The sequence below is a fragment of the Salmo salar genome, chromosome 05, assembly GCF_965601325.2.
Source record: "Salmo salar chromosome 05, fSalSal1, whole genome shotgun sequence".
NCBI classification, from domain to species: Eukaryota; Metazoa; Chordata; class Actinopteri; order Salmoniformes; family Salmonidae; genus Salmo; species Salmo salar.
The window spans coordinates 19,727,717-19,744,045 of NC_138295.1; positions in this window are offsets into that span (position 1 = coordinate 19,727,717).

The window sequence follows — 16,329 nt, forward strand, 5'->3', positions numbered from 1 at the left end:
TTCGGAGGTTAACGCTTGGGAGCTGCAAGGCCATGTCTTTTAATTGTATTTATTCTAGAGTTTTTGAACGCTTCTGCTGAACAGCAGACAATAAAAGCCACGATTCAGTCGGACCATTGGTTGTCGACAATGTTGCTTTTAAGGGCAATGTTCCCGCGTTCCCAGAAATCTCATTCCACGGTAAACCCTGCATATGTTGGCTGAATCTGAAATTGCCTTTAAAAGCTGCATTGTCAACAACCCGCGGTCACATTGAATTCCAGCCTGGGAGTGGGAATTCAATATGGAAAAGCATCACAATGTAATTTTTCCAAAATGTTGGCTCTTCTTACCCTAAGGAATATTAATCAAATGAACTCATCTCAGGGCAAACCCACAGATTGTGTTAAGAAGGCACTATGACTTGGATTGGGGTCAATAGAGCTTCAAGTTCCTTGGTGTAAACATGACCAACAAGCTATCATGGTCCAAACACACCAAGACAGTTGTGAAGAGGGCACGACAATGCCTATTCCTCCTCAGGAGACTGAAAACATTTGGCATGGGTCCTCAGGTCCTCAAAAAGTTCTATAGCTGCATCATCGACAGCATCCTGACTGGTTGCCTCAATTTTTTACAATATTTTTTTAATACCTCAAGGGGTCTTAAAATTCAAAATCAAATAGCAAAATGATCCTTGATATAACTTTATTAAAACATTTCCATCTACAGTAGATTAGTAGCACCCCCCCCCCGCCTCCCTCCTCCCCCGGCTTTGACTGTGATGGGTTAACAGCTTCAACCCCCAAGCCAAAAGACTGACTAAACAGTTCATCAAATGGCTACCCCGACAATTTGCATTGACCCCCTTTTTACGCTGCGGCTGCTCAATGTTTATTATCTATGTCACTTTACCCCTACCTACATGTACATGTTACCTCAATTACCTCGACTAGCCCATTCCCCCATACATTGACTGAGTTCCGGTACCCCCTGTATATAGCCTCATTATTGTTATTTTATTGTGTTACTTTTTTTGGCCAAATATTTCCTTAATAAAAAAAAAACTCTGCATTGTTGATTAAGGTATTGTAATTAAGTATTTCATGGTAAGATCTTTACCTGTTGCATTCAGCTCACGTGACAAATAACATTTGATTTGAATACACCTATTGGGTTAACTGCATACGATTATGTTAATGCCACATACTCATACACTGCCTGGTCCTTTTCTGAGAGTGAAATACATTGCATTGTTCGCCACTTCTGTGCCTCACCCAACAGCAGGAAATCACATAACCACAGGCACTATGTGATTGTGAAAATGGAGATTAGCCTAGTGTTGCAGATCTCAGCAGAATGATTAAATATCATCCCTTGCATTCCAATGGAAATACTTTTGGCTGGAAGCATTGAGATAAGGTCCTACACTTGCTGGGAGATTCCCCTGTAAAATACACTGTGCTTAGAAAATGTCTGTTTTTATAGTACTGCTCATTTGCAGTATTTGAATATCCCTTTGTTGCTCCTCATTCCCCTTCTCCACGGCTTTAAGTCCGTAAGTTGTTCAATGTAGTCGATGGACAAGATGCAAAGTGGTTGGATGGATGTTTAGAGAATGCCTAGGGCACTGGTTTGCGCTGTTGTCGTGGGCTGTACTCCACTGTGTCTCCCCCATCCCTCTCCACTTCATCCACCCCCCAGTGCCACTATGTTAGCGCCCTCTCCATCACTGTCTGCCCGGGGCAAGCCACTGAGGACCCAGCAGAGGGGGAAAACAGAGTGTGCTGAGGGAGAAGAGGACGAAGGGAAGGAGGGAGGGGGAAGCATTTCCTGAGGGGCTCCGAGGCCCTCCTCATATCAATCACTCGGCAGGAATGAGGAGAGAGTCAGTGGAAGGTCTCTCCCTCCTCTCAACCCCCTACCCCCCTCCTATCTCATCCCATAAACCTGGCTCTCCTCCTCTCCCAACACCACCATTCCCCTCCATCTATCCCACTCTCCCTCCTCACCTTTGCTTCACTTCCTATTTAGAACCGTCCAGGGCCATTCCAGACCTTCACCTCCATCACCACAAACCTCCATCACAGCAGTTTTAACGAGGGCCGCTGCTTCCTTTTTCATTGGCTAAACAAAGCATGAGTCTTGTGATGTGTCTTTCTTGTTGTGATGTCTTAGGAGGATAGCCTGTCAGCTACTGCAGTGGTTAGGAGAACAGTCTTACATAGAGGAATGCAGAAATGCACCCACAAACAATACATTCTGAACAACATGTGGTGACATTAAATCACCTGGCTTTATTGGGTAGAAACGTGCCAAGAGTTGCTATTTCTCAGTGGAAGCAACCACCCCTGCCGTATGCATGGAACAAAAACATGCTACTAGAAAATAAACAACCTATTGCATCATACCTCCACCTCCCCTAACTTTCCTTTACTTCACTCTGGAGATAAGTTGCATCATAAGCCGACACCTTTGTTGTGGAGTTTTTTAATGAGGAGCTTCATTAGGATAGACGCTTCACTCATCATTCAGTCTGGATAGTATGCTGCGACTTGACATGGCTGCTAGCTTGACCTCAGCCCATAGATGAGATGAAAGCTCAGTTGGAGATGGGCGTGAGATATGACCCGGGTTCTCCCCATCCATCCATCCATTCTCCCCATGCTTTGAGTCCACGCCGCTATCAGTGTTGGGAGGCTGTTTGACCTTCTAGTACAGCTCAGTACGCTGGGATACGTGTGGCGTGGTGAGGAGGAGGATGTGTATGGATATTCATTAGTGATGAGATTGGTGGTGTGTTTGCACCATGACCTTGCTGGAAGTGGGATAAGAGCTGGGCAGGAATAAAAGGGTGATTTAAAAGTCAGCCATTTTGAGCCAATGAGTGACCAGATTATCTTTTCTCCTTATCTCTCCTCCATCTTCTTCTCAAACCCCCTGCCCAATGGATGGAGTTGTTATGGTAAGTCGTTGGGATAACAGTGGGCTCCAAACCCCCACTGTATTTTCAAGGCCTTTTGGAAGAAAGCGTTCACCTTCTAGCCAATGGATACGAAGGTAGCCATTCTCCATTTAACTTTGTTATTGTCACCTTGAGGAAGATCATTTTCACTTGCCTTTAGAATGGATTATTTCATCATCTATTTATCCTATATATTGAAATAAAACTCACAGTTACTGTTGAGAGAAAATATCCCAAAGCTACAATGCATATCCTATAGCACCTTTAGGATTGTTCTGGAATATACAGTAGACTTTCATCTTATTAGACACGGGCTACTAAATATCACAATATTTGAAGTGTGTTGATGTGCCTCCTCCATGGGTGCTGTACATTTAAACACCGTCTCTGGTAGTAACAGACACAGAGATGATTTCCTAACCCAAGATTTACACACCAGGGAATTTAAATGTACAGCTGTACCATATTCTCGTGTTGTAAAAATGTACACATCCTCTCAGAAGCTGCAGGGAAAAAACTTTGGCGTCACAGTCTTTGCCTGCCCGATGTTAAAGTGTGTTTGAAATTTCGCTGATAAGTTCAATAATGTCTCCCCGGCAGATGACTGTCTATCGATCATCTCACTCATGCGTAGGAGGAGGAAGACAGCGCAGGCAGTGGCTCCTCTAGCAGATTTACTGAGAGATATGAATCGCTGTTAATTGTGTCCTATTGTACTGGTTCAATATCTTAAAAATATCACCTGCTGACGTTTCATTAAAATGTCAGCATAACTCCGCTGCTCGGTCAGGGGAGGGGGATTTGGCTAACCGGAATAATGAAGCTGAGAGGATGTGTGAGGAGTGTGACAGTAACGATATGCAGATTGCGAGTGTGCCTTGGCGGCAGAGAAGGAAAGCTGCAAATGCATGGGGATTTATTGTAGAATTGTTAAAATAGTTGAGAATGGCGCAACCAGTCAAATGACTAACTTGGGCTCATAAGGAATGTTGAAAGGGTGATTTTGTTGGCTGTTATTGGTGTCAGTTATGGAAGTTAAAGTAAGTAATTATAAAAGTAAAGGTTAAAACAATGTACTGTATGTGTAAATGTGACCAATTGGTAGTATATAAGGTCAATGCAGCAGCCTAATTGTATTTTCACACTCCTGACTGTGCAAATAAATAAACTATTAAATCTGAAATTAAAAAGACCTATATGGTCTTTTACCCATGACAGTTGATTTTTACATTTTCTATATCAGTAGTGTGCCCTTCAAACCTTTTTTTTTATCCATCAGGTTTTATTATGATTTCAATTCGTCTTTGATGCTCCAAACACTGCCATAGTATAATAAAATGTGACTGATTGATTGAGTTTTAGCACGGAACGCTGTTAATTGGGGCAGGATTGAGTAGTATGTAATTAGAAAAGCATCCTCCCTTTCCTGTGTGGTTAGGAATGGGGGTGATGTGCTGGGGCTTGATGTGGATCCAGAGAACGCCTTATCTCAGAAATAGGCATTTCCAATGTCCTCCGATCTGGTGATTGATGTTTTTATTTATTCATCCTGGGAGAGCTCCAAGCTTACTCTCTGTATCTCCATTCCTCTTCATTACAATTGGAATAATTATTTAAAAACTTAGCATTCTCAAGTTGTAAAATATAATTATTTCTTGAATGTAATTAAGAGATATTGAATTGGAAGGCAAAGTTGGTTTGAAAAATGTAAAGAGATATTTGCGCAATCAAGGGAATTGTGGTTAATTCCTTGTATGTATTTTTTTTTATATCCCCGCATTCTCCTTTTCTGACTTTAGAAAGAAGTTCCAAAAAGGCATCATACACACGTCAACAAATCCAGTCCCCCGAGCATGCCTGTCCCGACTATATGGGAGGAGGATGCACATTTTCAGAGGAACCTCTTTCTTTCTGGAAAAGTGCAGGTGAGCAATTTGCTGTGGGCACTTTCTATTACAATAGACAGGCTGCAGTTTGGAGGGGAGCAGGGGGAAAGAGAGGAATCAGAGGGATGGGAGCAGCCTGTACCCTCATTCTCCCCTTGAGACGCTGCACCTGCCAGGCACCGGGAATTATCATACACAGACGGCAATCTGACTGCCGACAAGCTGCGACATAATGCCGGGAGAACGTGGAGGGTATCAGTTTCGCTCCCTTGCCGCTTGCAGAGAGGGGTCCAATACATCCCTGTAATGCTTTCGAAACGAGCTCTGCTGCTATTAGCCAAACGACTATGGTACCATCCTCCGCCGCCATGACGTGGTCCAAAATCACTTAGTTTTCTGTGTTAGCAATCTATCCTAAAACGTGGCCTTTATGGCTTTTGCCCTTCGTCTGACTACGGGCATATATTCTGACATCAACCGCAGTGGTTTTTGCATAATGGATGAAACTCGAAGCGGTAATGTGCTTAGCAGGTTTTATTGTTGCAGAGTCTCAGGTTTGAAGCACTGGGGCGATGAAACTGAAGAGATTCAACTTTGTCTGTTGAGGCCAGATATGACTGAAGAGTTTCTGAGAAAGACATCAAATGAATACGTCTTCAAATGTGATAACCCTGAAAATAATTTGTAAGTATTATCCTCGGGATTGAAAGAGAGAGAGAGAGAGAGAGAGAGAGAGAGAGAGAGAGAGAGAGAGAGAGAGAGAGAGATTGAGAGAGAGAGAGAGCAAGCGATCAATCAAATAATCTCAATCAGTCAGTAAATGGTTTTAGGCAGACAGTCTGACTGTCAGGGGAATTCATCTTAAACATTGTTTACTGCTTCATCTATTGGACAGAGGGAATGACATGGATCCTCAAACTGTGTGGCAAGCAGCACTGGTTAAGGTGGCCTCAGCCTTCTCACAGGATTATAGAATGATACACTACGTGTTCACCCATCTATCAGTCACATTGAGTTGATTATGATGATGGAGAGTTATGAGTTGATGCATGATGAGGGAGCAATGATAGAATTATATCTATACAATCCTGGGTATGGATTTCAATTCAGGTTTTGTCATTTCCAACAATAAAACACTATGAACTGCTGATAAATGTTAAACGATAAATATTCAGAATTTATCATATTTTCCAATGAGCTTCATCATGGAAATATATTTTATAGCCTCTCCTGTATGGAAACTTAAAAATTCTGAAATCATGGGGAGGAGTGCAGTGCTGGTCTGAAAGTTGTCTGTGGGAGTTCAGAGAGAGAGAGGGGCAGTGCAGAGAAGAGCCAAGGGATGTGACGCACACACACACAGAAAACACTTCTCAGCTCATATTGTTTCATATTGGGGAAGTGGAAAATTAATGTCTTGCCTCTTCCCCCACCAACGGATATTGGATGGATCCTCTGTGAGAAATTCTGCTGCAGTGTGTGCCTCGCCTATTTCATCTTAGAAAGTGAAGGGATTGATTGTGAAGTCACTGATCTTTTACATTTCAAGCCACAACTATATCACTATATCACATCAGCTATCTGAGCAGCTAACCGATCGCTGCAACTGTACATAGTCCATCTCTAAATTGCCCACCCAATATACCTATCTCATCCCAATACTGTTTTTATTTTATTTACTTTTCTGCTCTTTTGCACACCAGTATCTCTACTTGCACATCATCATATGCTCATTTATCACTCCAGTGTTAATCTGCTAAATTGTAATTATTCTCTCCTATGGCCTATTTATTGCCTACCTCCTCATGCCTTTTGCACACACTGTATATAGACTTTCTTTTTTTCTACTGTGTTATTGGCTTGTTTATTGCTTACTCCATGTGTAATTCTGTGTTGCTGTCTGTGTCACACTGCTTTGCATTATCTTGGCCAGGTCAGAGTTGTAAATGAGAACTTGTTCTCAACTAGCCTACCTGGTTAAATAAAGGTGAAATAAAATAAAAAATACAGTGGATTTATGGCAGGTGTGTGTGTGTGTGTGTGTGTGTGTGTGTGTGTGTGTGTGTGTGTGTGTGTGTGTGTGTGTGTGTGTGTGTATGTGGAGAACACCTGATCCCCGAATCATAACCCTGAAGTTATAATTGCCACTTTTCATCAGTTGGTTGTTCGTTCGGCAATGCCGAAGCAGTTAAAAAGTGACGAGGTTAGAAGAATCCTCTTTACTGTAGTGCTAACCCCCTGTGGTCTCTCCATGGTGTGGGATACCAGAAATAAAAGTGTAGCTAATTAGCATGTGATAAAAATAGTCCTGAAATGTGTGGTGGATACAACTGGGCCTGGCATAGTTTGCACCTCCTCCCCCTCTCTCTCTCGCACTTTCTCTCCCTCTCTGAATCAATCACCTGGTTGTGTTTATGTGGATTGGTTCTAATGAGAAAAATATTTTCATTAGAAAAATGTGTTTCAGAGGATAGCTTTTTTTTTTATGTATGTGGAGCTAAAGCATGCCCACACCATGTTGTAGCTTTATTTGATTTAGTCATTTTAGTTCTACATGTTCATTCAAATGGTTTGAAGAGTAGCTTGCATGATGAAATAGGGTCATTGTGTGCAGAGCCTCTTGTGTAGCTATAAAGCTCCCCCGTTATATATACTGTATGCTTCACCTTCTGTAGACATGGGTTCAATCATCATGCTCCCACCTGCCTGTCTCCCCCTCTCCTTTCAGAACTGTCTGAATAAAAAGTGCAACAAATATATATATATTTTTTTTAAATAAAGGAAAAGGGTCACTCACTGTAAGTGCCAGTGATGTGGAAAGCTGCTATTGTCAGGGTAATTATGCATTTTGAAAGTATTATAAAAGCAACACAGGGCTCCTGGTTTCATGTTTTAATGTATCCTATTTAGAATGACTTCACATGAATTGTCTTATGCACAACAATCATTTAAAGAAACAATTAATTGCACAGGAACAAAAATAAGCTCAATCTGCCATTAAATATGAATGCAATCAAATAGATTGTGTGGAGGTTCATATTGTATGACTCATTTTGTACAAATTGTCTTATATTGCATCATGTTGTTACATTAACAGAACGACTGTGAGTGTAACTAGTATGATAAAAAAAGACAACAGCAAGAGTGCATATCTGTATTACATTGGCTGTGCTGAATTCATTTGTTTATACTGTATGGTGATTTTGGAGCTACGCAAATTGTATTACAATATAGCAAGCAACATGATGAAACAAAACAAAATATGAATAGCAGTAGTTATGTAAACGTAGTTGATATCCTAGGCTTAAAAATGTCAATGCCTAAAGAGTCAACCCTTCAGTCCAAATCTGGCTTGTATTGTTTGTCTTCACCATTTATCTGTTGATAAAAGCACAATGTGGAAATACTTTTCTCACATAAGCTCTAAAGAGACGAAGAGGGAATGTGAGAGATTTTTAGGTTTTAGGTCTGTGGACACTACAGATTATCAGGGTTTATCAGCATTGTCAATTTTGCTGGCGTGTGTTGCCAGGAAGTCCGAAAACAAAATAAACAAAACAGTTATTTACTTTAAAAACTGAAACAAACTGAACAGAGTTGACCTTAAATCAATACAAATAATGAACCTTTAATTACAGATATAAATAGTAAAACACACACACGTGGCTTCGACATCTTCGAAAACACAAACAAGATAAGACTAGGATAAGATTAACTTCAGCCTGTGAATTTGGGAGAAAATTTTATGTGGTAGATGTTCAAAGTCAGCATTTACAGTACTGACAGTGCACAGTCTCCCCACTGACCCTTTCCAGGGCTGAGCATGATGTTACCACCATGACATCAATGGTAGACCATGGAAACTGACACACAATGCCATGTAATTTCTAACAGGTCATTTAAAGGCTGCATTCAACCACTTTCCTTTCATCTATTCTGTTTGCACACTAATAACAGATGGTCATTCTCTGTAACATTTCCTTTAACACATTGTATAGCTACTCTACTCACAGATAATGCCTTCATAGACAATGTAAAGCTATCAGTAATTAAAAGGAGACAATATAAAACGAATTTTCTAGGTATAAGTTTGAATATTTATGAAATTGCCAGCACACATATGTAGAAAACATGCCCACAATTTCAAAGGTCCTTTGTCAAGCGTTTTGCCGTATATAGCCGTAGGAAACTACTGCGACGAAACAAGTAATGTATTGTGTCTTTTCTGTCGTCTTTGAAAGACAAAGAGTGGATACATCTCTCTGTACTAGAGCAGAATACCCTTCGTCTTGCCCCTGTAGAGCATGGATTTTTAGAACCTCATGAAAGCCTTGTTCGAGTTTTTAAGCCTTCATGTCAGTCACAGATGTGGTAAATCGACAGTGATAATTGCCTCTTTTTCCCATGAAGTCAATTATTTATCGTTTTAAAGTGATGTTCTGAATGTGTGTGTGTGTGTGTGCACGTGTGTGTGTGCACGTGTGTGTGTGTATTTTTTTGTATGCCTAAAGGTACAGTACCAGTCAAAGGTGTGGACACACCTACTCATTCCAGGGTTTTTCTTTATTTATACTATTTTGCACCTCCAGGCTGTGTAAGGGCTATTTGACCAAGAAGGAGAGTGATGGAGTGGTACATCAGATGACCTGGCCTCCACAATCACCTAACCTCAACCCTATGGAGATGGTTTGAGATGAGTTGGACCACAGAGTGAAGGAAAAGCAGCCAACAAGTGCTCAGCATTTGTGGGAGCTCCTTCAAGACTGTTGGAAAAGCATTCCAGGTGAAGCTGGTTGAGAGAAATGTCAGGCTGTGGGTAACTGGTGCATGGAATCAGGTGCAGGAGAGCAGAGATGAGTGTACAAGGTAATTTAATCCACGAACAGCACAAGTATAAAATAAATACTAAAGGTGCGTGAAATTACCGGTCACTCGTAAATAATGGGCTTAATAATGAACCCGGCAAACAATACCAGCCAACAAGTAATGACCTGAACATTATAAACAAACACGCACACAAACATGGGGGAAACAGAGGGTTAAATAATGAACATGTAATTGGGGAATAGAAACCAGGTGTGTAGAAAACAAAGACAAAACAAATGGAAAATGAAAAGTGGATCGGCGATGGCTAGAAAGCCGGTGACGTCGACCACCGAACGCCACCCGAACAAGGAGAGGGACCGACTTCGGCGGAAGTCGTGACAGTACCCCCCCTTGACGCGTGGCTCCAGCAGCGCACCGACAACGACCTCGGGGACGACCCGGAGGACGAGGCGCAGGGCGATCCGGATGGAGATGGTGGAAATCCCGCAGCATCGAAGGGTCCAATACGTCCTCCACCGGCAACCAGCATCCCTCCTCCGGACCGTACCCCTCCCACTCCACGAGGTGCTGAAGGCCCCTTGCCCGATGCCTTGAGTCCAGTATTGCTCGAACTGCATACGCCGGGGCCCCCTCGATGTCCAGAGGGGGCAAAGGAACCTCCCGCACCTCAGACTCCTGGAGTGGACCAGCCACCACCGGCCTGAGGAGAGACACATGGAACGAGGGGTTAATACGGTAATCTGTGGGAAGCTGTAACCTATAGCAAACCTCATTCAGTCTCCTCAGGACTTTGAATTGCCCCACAAACCGCAGGCCCAGCTTCCAGCAGGGCAGGCGGAGGGGCAGGTTTTGGGTCGAGAGCCAGACCCGGTCCCCCGGTATCAACACCGGGGCCTCACTGCGTTGGCGGTCTGCGCTCGCTTTCTGGCTCCTCACAGCCCGCTGAAGGTGCACATGAGCGGCGTCCCATGTCTCCTCCGAGAGCCTGAACTAGTCGTCCACCGGAGGAACCTCGATCTGGCTCTGATGCTACGGCGCCAGAACCGGCTGGTACCCCAGTACGCACTGGAAGGGGGAGAGGTTAGTAGAGGAGTGGCAGAGCGAGTTCTGGGCCATCTCTGCCCAGGGTATGAACGCCGCCCACTCCCTCGGCCGGTCCTGGCAATACGACCGCAGAAACCTACCCACATCCTGGTTCACTCTCTCCACCTGCCCGTTACTCTCGGGGTGAAAACCCGAGGTAAGGCTGACCGAGACCCCCAGATGTTCCATGAACGCCCTCCAGACCCTTGACGTGAACTCGGGACCTCGATCAGATACTATGTCCTCAGGCACACCGTAGTGCAGGAAGACGTGTGTAAACAGGGCCTCCGCAATCTGTAAGGCCGTAGGAAGACCGGGCAAAGGGCGGAGACGATAGGACTTAGAAAACGGATCCACAATGACCAGAATCGTGGTGTTACCCTGTGATGGAAGAAGATCCGTTAGGAAATCCACTGACAGGTGCGACCACGGCCGTTGTGGAACGGGTAGGGGTTGTAAATTCCCTCTGGGCAAGTGTCTAGGGGCCTTGCACTGGGCGCACACCGAGCAGGAGGAGACATAAACCCTCACGTCCTTAGCTAAAGTGGACCACCAGTACTTCCCACTAAGACAGCACACTGTCCGACCGATGCCCAGATGACCAGAGGAGGGTGACGTATGGGCCCAATAGATCAAACGGTCGCGGACAGCAGACGGAACGTACAGACGCCCAGTAGGACATTGGGGGGAAGTAGGCTCTGTACGTAACGCCCGCTCACTGTCCGCGTCCAGCTCCCACACTACCGGTGCCACCAGGCAAGAGGCCGGGAGTATGGGAGTGGGATCCATGGGCCGCTCCTCTGTCATACATTCGGGACAGTGCATCTGCCTTAGCATTCTGGGAAACTGGTCTGTAGGACAGGGTGAAGACAAAACGGGAAAAGAACATGGCCCACTTTGCCTGGCGAGGGTTCAGTCTCCTTGCCGCCCGGATGTACTCCAGATTGCGGTGGTCGGTCCAGATGAGAAAAGGGGTTTTAGCCCCCTCAAGCCAATGTCTCAACGCCTTCAAGGCCTTGACGACAGCCAACAGCTCCCGGTCCCTCACATCATAGTTTCGCTCCGCCGGGCTGAGCTTCTTCGAAAAGAAGGCACAGGGGCGGAGCTTTGGTGGTGTACTTGAGCGCTGAGAGAGCACGGCTCCTATCCCAGCCTTGGATGTGTCCACCTCCACTATAAACGCCAAAGAGGGATTCAGATGAGCCAGCACCAGAGCCGAGGTAAACAGAGCCTTCAGGTGCCCAAAAGCCCTGTCCGCCCCAGCCGACCACTGCAAATGCACTGGTCCCCCCTTCATCAGTGAGGTAATGGGAGCTGCTATCTGACCAAAACCCCGGATAAACCTACGGTAGTAGTTGGCAAACCCTAAAAACCGCTGCGCTTCCTTTACCTTGGTGGGAGTCGGCCAATTACGCACAGCTGAAATGCGGTCACTCTCCATCTCCACCCCTGAAGTGGAAATGCGATATCCCAGGAAGGAGACGGACTGTTGAAAAAACAGGCATTTCTCAGCCTTGACATACAGGTCATGCTCCAACAGTCGACCAAGCACCTTGCGCACCAGGGACACATACTCCGCTACACGTGCCGAGCATATCAGAATGTGGTCGATGTACACCACTACACCCTGCCCGTGCAGGTCCCGGAAAATCTCGTCTACAAAGGCCTGGAAGATTGATGGAGCATTCATCAACCCGTACGGCATGACGAGGTACTCATAGTGCCCTGAGGTGGTACTATATGCCATCTTCCACTCGTCCCCCTCCCAGATACACACCAGGTTGTAAGCGCTCCTGAGATCCAATTTTGAGAAGAAGCGCGCCCCGTGCATTGACTCGATCGCACTGGCGATGAGAGGCAGCGGGTAACTGTACCTCACAGTGATTTGGTTGATGCCTCGATAGTCAATACACGGGCGTAGACCTCCATCCTTTTTTTTCACAAGAAAGAAACTCGAGGAGGCAGGTGAAGGGAAGGGCCAAATGTACCCCTGCCCCAGAGATTCGGAGACATATGTTTCCATAGCCACCATCTCCTCTTGCGACAGGGGATACACGTGACTCCTGGGAAGTGCTGCGTCTACCAGGAGATGTATCGCACAATCCCCCCGTCGATGGGGTGGTAATTGAGTCGCCTTCCAGAAGGCGAGAGCCAAATCGGCATATTCAGAGGGGATGCGCATGGTGGAGACCTGGTCTGGACATTCCACCATAGTAGCACCGACGGAAACCCCTAAACACCTCCCCGAGCACTTTCGTGACCACCCTGTGAGAGCCCTCTGTTGCCACGAAATAGTGGGGTCATGACAGGCCAACCAGGGTAGGCCCAGCATCACAGGAAAAGCAGGAGAATCAATAAAGAAGAAACTGATTCTCTCCTTGTGACCCTCCTGCATAACCATGCCCAGTGGAGCGGTGGCCTCCCTAGTTAGCCCTGACCCCAATGGTCGACTATCTAGGGCATGCACAGGGAAAGGCATATCCACAGGAACAATGGGGATCCTTAAACTATTGGCAAATGATCTGTCAACAAAATTCAGAGCTGCGCCTGAATCTATGAGCGCCTTATGCTGGGAATGCGGTGAAAACTCAGGAAAATTAATAAACGAAAACATGTGAGCAACAGGTGGCTCTGGGTGAGCCTGATACCGACTCATCTGGGGTGACACGAGAGTGCCCTGCCTGCTGCCTCGACTCCTAGAGGAACCTCCCCAGCACCGGCCGGCAGTGTGCCCTCTCCTCCTTCCTCCCATACTGCGTTGGCCCAATCCAGGGCTTTCCCTGAGAGACAGGAGACGAGGGCGGACATGCTCTTGCGGCCCGAAGGAGCCAGGTGCACGGTCGCCAGGTAGAGCTCCAGTTGGAGTAGGAAACCGTGACATCCTGCTGCCTTCCCATCGTACTCCCTCGGAAGGGAGAGCCGAATCCCACTGGAAACGGGTGAAGGAGGGGTGATCAGTGGTGTCCTTGGTGGTGCTGGTGGAAGCGCTGGAGGAACTCCTCTTCTCTCCCAGCGCTCCATCGTCTGTAGGACGCGATCCATGGCGGTGCCGAGATGTTGTAGCATCGCCTCATGCTGCTGGACGCGCTCCTCAACCCCTAGTACCATGGTAACTGCTCCTGCTGACTCCATTTGGGGTGCGTGTTTCTGTCAGGCTGTGGGTAACTGGTGCATGGAATCAGGCGCAGGAGAGCAGAGATGATTGTACAAGGTAATTTATTCCACGAACAGCACCAGTATAAAACAAATACTAAAGGTCCGTGAAATTACCGGTCACTTGTAAATAACAGGTGTAATAATGAACCCGGCAAACAATACCAGCCAACAAGTAACATTATATACAAACACACACACAAACATGGGGGGGTTAAATAATGAACATGTAATTGGGGAATAGAAACCAGGTGTGTAAAAAACAAAGACAAAACAAATGGAAAATGAAAAGTGGATCGGTGATGGCTAGAAAGCCGGTGACGTCGACCGCCGAACGCCGCCCAAACAAGGAGAGGGACCGACTTTGGCGGAAGTCGTGACAGCGAAGCTGTCATCAAGGCAAAGGGTGGCTACCTTGAAGAATCTCAAATATACAATATATATATTTTTTGGTTACTACATGATTATATGTGTTATTGCATAATTTTGATGTCTTCACTATTATTGTAGTGAAAAATAAAGAAATATCCTTGAATGAGTAGGTGTGTTCAAACTTTTGACTGATACTGTATGTCTGTGTTTTTGTAAGTAGTTTTCCATGTAAATATAATTATATAGACTTTATACAGTATGTGTGTGTGTGTGTGTGTGTGTGTGTGTGTGTGTGTGTGTGTGTGTGTGTGTGTGTGTGTGTGTGTGTGTGTGTGGACACCTACAAGATACTCTCCCAGTTTTCTTTTCCATCGCCCTGCAGGCATTACCTGGGGCGTCAGCTCCCTGAAGTTCTCCCTGCTTTCTCTCCTGCTTCTGGAAGGATCATTGCAGCCCTGCTCCCATACAGTGTCTCCTGCTTGGGGGGAGGCATCACGTTCACCACCTGGGCTTGCCCCAATCCAGGGCCTGTATTAACTCCCACAGCCCAAAAGCACCTCTATCCAAGAGGTATGCAGAGGAGAGGCAGCCCCTAGCAGAGGACACAGACCCCAGCCCTCTCTCCTGCATGCTAAGCACACAGCCTTGGGCACTACAAGGAAGTAAGGACCATCTCCATGTGTCAGGGAGTTCAGTATGAAAAATACAGACAATAATCACATTCTTGCTGAGACATATATTTTAAAGTGCTCAGAGGTGGGCAGATTTTTCAACATTCCCCCATATGATCAAAGATAATCATATATCTATGTATGAAAAGTTACTTTGATAAAGTATCCCGTAACAGCCAATATTGACCAGCCAAAACTCAACTAGCTGTCACAGTCTCACTGTTCATCCATGTTTCTCAAATGTCAAATTTCAATGTTTTTTAGGTTTAGTTAGACATTAACTCCAAATTTGTAGGGTTAAGTTTAGGCATTAACTCCGAAATTTTAAGGTTAGTCATTAACTCCAAATGGTTTAGGTAAGTGTTAAGGTTTGGCATAGGTTTTAAAAGAAAAATCCAAAAAACAGAAGCAATTTTCTATCGCTGGGTTCATACTTGAAACCTTTGGAATCAGAGGTGGATGCTTACGCCCATCCGCCATTCCCGTCCACAGCACCCTAGCAAAACCAAAACCTACTTGAAGGTAACATCAGTCACTGTTGCCCCTAGTGGCTGGTTTCCACGTCATCTCCCGACCTCCTCAGACATGGAAGTTGAATACTGACTTGTGTCACGGGTGACCTGGCTGACAAAAGTAGCCAGTCATTCTCCCATTTCCATCAAATTACTCACAACAATAACATCAATTATAGATTTGTTGAGAATGCAAAGCCAGACACACTTTAGTAACAGTTTTCATGGTATGGTGTCTGGGTCCACCAATAATGTCAATTCATCTAACCAAGCTTGAGGACGAGAGAGATAGCAAGAGTGAGAGAGAGAGAGAGAGAGAGAGAGAGTGAGAGTGGCAGGTTTCTGAGGCATACATTATTCATGCCTGGTTGTGTAACCTCCAGGGCAGCCATCTTGGATGCAGAAGGGGCATATGGGGTAACCTAATCCCTCGGGATCCGAGAGGAGGGGTGAGCTGAGTCATTTTCATCTACAAATATCACTTTAAAGCCCTGGGACTTTTTTATCCATCATAAATATGTTTGTTTGTTCGTTTTTGGTTAGAGCACAAAAACAGTACTAGACATTAACTTCTAGTAGCACCACAATGCAACAATGTCAAACCATTCACCTGAAAAATGCTTTAGGTGTGGCACGTGTTTTACAAAATGTCAGATTGCAAACGATAACACCGATAGTGTATTGAAATGGATTTTAATGGATTTCTATGCAATGTAATACACTTCAGGTGATATGTTCCTCTTCTGAACACTCTTACAGTGTAACCCTTACTAGGAATACAAGAGCTGACACATAATTTGTTTTTAATTCGTTTTTAAATGAAAATGCTAGGGTGTTTAGCCCCTACCTTGAGCTACACTGATGAAAATAAACAGTCAGGG